Source organism: Leucopleurus acutus, assembly GCF_964270905.1.
Source record: "Leucopleurus acutus genome assembly, chromosome: 11".
Lineage (NCBI taxonomy): Eukaryota > Metazoa > Chordata > Mammalia > Artiodactyla > Delphinidae > Leucopleurus > Leucopleurus acutus.
Genome location: NC_139152.1, coordinates 81,202,779 through 81,206,682, shown reverse-complemented (window position 1 = coordinate 81,206,682; position 3,904 = coordinate 81,202,779).

The window sequence follows — 3,904 nt, the reverse complement described above, 5'->3', positions numbered from 1 at the left end:
AACCACTGTGCCACCAGGGAAGCACCCACCTTTCTTGACATACTGCCAACTCTCAAGCTACTGCCCTGTTCTCTAAGAGTTGTCTACACATCTGCCCCTGCCTTAACACTGAAATTATTCTCACCAGTCACCTGACTAAATTCAGTAGACATCGTTCTGTGCCCCCATTTTACTTAGCATAACTGTTGACCACTCTTCTTAAAATGCCCTCTTCGATGACACTGCATTCTCTTGGTCTTCCTTGATTACCCATCCCTTAAACACTGATACTCTCATCCTTAGCTCTTTCTCACTTCCAAATCTGTGTATAATCTTATATATTTCCATCATTCTGAATATATCTATTTGCTAAGGACTTCCAACTGTTTCTAGTTTCTCTCCTAAGCTTCAGATAGTTACCTAATTGCCAACAGATGACCTGCATTTGGATTTATTCACACAGTGTCTGAGTGCTTACTATGGGTCAAATATTGTTGCTACAATTTCTCACAGAAATATCAGATTGAATGTATTCAAAGTCTATCTTCTTTCCCCCATAGTCTTCTTTCAGAATTCTTTCAGTGACTGGAACCACCTTCCACTAGGTCAGCCAAGTAGAAAATCTCCAGGTAACTTTGTACTTCTCTCTCTCTGACCATGTATTAATCAAGTCTGTTAAATTTACCTCTGCAAGATAACTCAAATCTACCCCCCTCTCCAGTCTCACTGCTTTTCATTCATATTTAATTTTATATATAATGTTTTGGAATGATGGACAGACCAAAGCGAACATTCCAAAGAAATGTCCGTATACATTCCAAAGCAATACTGAACAGTTTTCAAATGCTATACAGCATGTCCAAACTAAATATCTATATAACCCCTCAGATTAAGATAGTTGTGGTAGCCAAACTCCAAGAAGAGTCCCAATCACCTCTGCCTCCTGGGTATTCATTCTTGTGTCGTCCCTTCCCCATTTGACCTGTAAAACCAATAGAATATGGCGAAAGTGATGGTATATCGTTTCCAAGATTAGGTTGTATAAATGCTGTGGCTCCAATCATGGGTGCATTTTCTTGGATTATTCTGGGAGAAGCCAGCTGCCATGTCATGAGGGCACTCAGGTGACCTATGATGTCTCCAGCCAACAGCCTGTAAGGAACTGAGGCCTGCCAACTACCCTGTGAGCTTGGGAGCACATTCTGCCCCAGTTGGACCTTCAGATTATATCGCTGACAACTAACTACAAAGTCATGAGGTCCTGAGCTAGAACCACACAACTAAGTCGCTGCCTTAATTAATTAATTAATTTTTGGCTGCACTGGGTCTTCGTTGCTGTGTGCGGGCTTTCTCTAGTTGTGGTGAGCAGGGGCTACTTTTCGTTGCAGTGCGCAGGCTTCTCATTGCAGTGGCTTCTCTTGTTGTGGAGCACCGGCTCTAGGCACACGGGCTTCAGTAGTTGTGGCATGTGGGCTCAGTAGTGTGGCTTGCAGGCTCTAGAGCACAAGTTCTAGAGTGCAGGCTCAGTAGTTGTGGTGCATGGGCTTAGTTGCTCCGCGGCATGTGGGATCTTCCCGGACCAGGAATTGAACCCGTGTCCCCTGCATTAGCAGGTGGATTCCTAACCACTGTGCCACCAGGGAAGTCCTGCTCCCTGATTTCTGACACATAAAAACTACAATAATTGTTTTAAGCTGATAAGTTTTGAGGTTAATTGCTATTAAGCAATAGATAACTTACTTCTCCCAATCAAACCAGAAGCTGACTAGTTTCTGTCAGTGGGACAAATAAAACAAGTACCCTTTACACTGCTTCACAATTTCAAATTATTCACTACCACAAGATCAATGTGTTAAATTCTGGACAACAAAGTCAGTATTGGTCTAGTATAAACGCATTTGATTAGGATTTTATTTTCACAGTCAGCTTTGATTTATTCCAAACAAGCTGACAAATTTTTGGTTCTTTGATTTACAAGGGTTAAACAGTACTAATTCCTCTTAATTAGCTAAAGAACAATACAATAGATTTAAAATTTTTATTTATTTGGCTGTGTTGGGTCTTAGTTGCAGCATGAGGGATCTTCATTGCTGTGTGCGGGATCTTTAATTGTGGCATTGTGGGATTTTTAGTTGCTGCACGCGGGATATTTTTGCTGTGGCATGTGGGATCTAGTTCCCTGACCAGGGATTGAACCGAGGACCCCTGCATTGGGAGTGGGGAGTCGGAACCACTGGACCACTAGGGAAGTCCCCCATTAATACTTAAACAGCTAAATAAAACTATGTTGCTATTAGTTAATGGGACAAATGTTTTTGACCCCAAAAACTTCCCCCAAAGAATACCCAAAGATATTCTTGAAACTGCATCCAGGGCTTCCCTGGTGGCGCAGTGGTTGAGAGTCCGCCTGCTGATGCAGGGGACACAGGTTCGTGCCCCGGTCCAGGAAGATCCCACATGCTGCGAAGCGGCTAGGCCCGTGAGCCATGGCCACTGAGCCTGCGCGTACGGAACCTGTGCTCTGCAACGGGAGAGGCCACACAGTGAGAGGCCCGCGTACCGCAAAAAAACAAAAACAAAAACAAAAAAACTGCATCCAGCATTGCCAAACATTATACCTGGCAAGAGGAGGCAATGAATAAATATTTCTTCAAGTGGGTGTAAAATTTTACAAGCAGTCAGTTTCAAAGCTGGGAACATAATAGCAATAAACGTCATGAAGTGTCAGTTCAACTAATGACTTTATACCAGAACATAACAGAATTGATCTGTTTTGGGTCTCCCTACACTAAAAATTCCATGTTTCCTTCTCTGCTTTCTTCCTAAATCTTTGGTGGGAAGATACTATATGAACTCTGAATAGCTCTCAGTGACTGCTAATTCAAAGCGACAGACTGACTACATGAATGGAAGAGAAATGAGACATCAGAAGACAATATGTTGCAAAAAACTGTATGAAGATGGAAAACAGATTAATAAATAGAAAACAAATTAAGGGTAAGAAGGCTCAAAGTTAAATGGCTACAGACAAAGATTAAAACTACAAGTGAACCTTAAAGATCCCTTAAAGAGGTTTGGAACTTAGAGGCACCACTGAAGTTGTGGAAGGAGCAAGGCTGAACAGGAGAACTGGTTCAGAGTCTGTTTAAGAGTTTCGGTCTTTTAGGTCCTCTGCCATTATCATATGCAACCAGACTCATCATTTCTCAGCTGTGCAAATCTGGGCACGTTTCCTAACCCCTCCAAGCACCAATTTCCTCATTTGTAATGAGAGAATAAGAAAATACCTATTTCATAGGACTATCTTGAGGATTAAGTGAGTCAATACATATTAAGTACATAGAACAGTATCTAGCACACAGTAAGCATGTAATAAAGCATACTTTATTGTTATTTTAAGCCTTTGATGCTACTTGCTTTCTAATTAATTACAGTGTACATATTACCTTGAGAATCACTAATTTAAATAAAATCACCTTTGGGGGACACATGAATGATGGAGAGAGAAAAGCATTTTCAACTTGTGAACACAGCTCCGTGATGAATATATGGCAGCAACATCTTTGCTTAGTCTCAAAGCAAGACTAACAATCATGAGCGCCATAGATGAGTACGAAGACAGGAAAACTGATGGAAAAAAGGAAGTGTGGACTGAAAAGTATTAGTTGCTATACTGTAGAAAGTGAGAGAGGTGCCTCTGAGAGCTTCCCTACAACATTCTGTGAGTATAATGCCTATACACTGCTTACCTAGGAACAAGAGAGGACCAGATTACTACAATGATTAGAAGCAAAACATAAAGGAGTAGACCGAAAAGAGAACTAAAATTCAACAATCCATAAATCTCACATACAAAACGTTATCAGGAAACCTTACAGTTTGTGCTATTTGAAAAGTATTTATTGCAATGACAAAACTAGAGGTT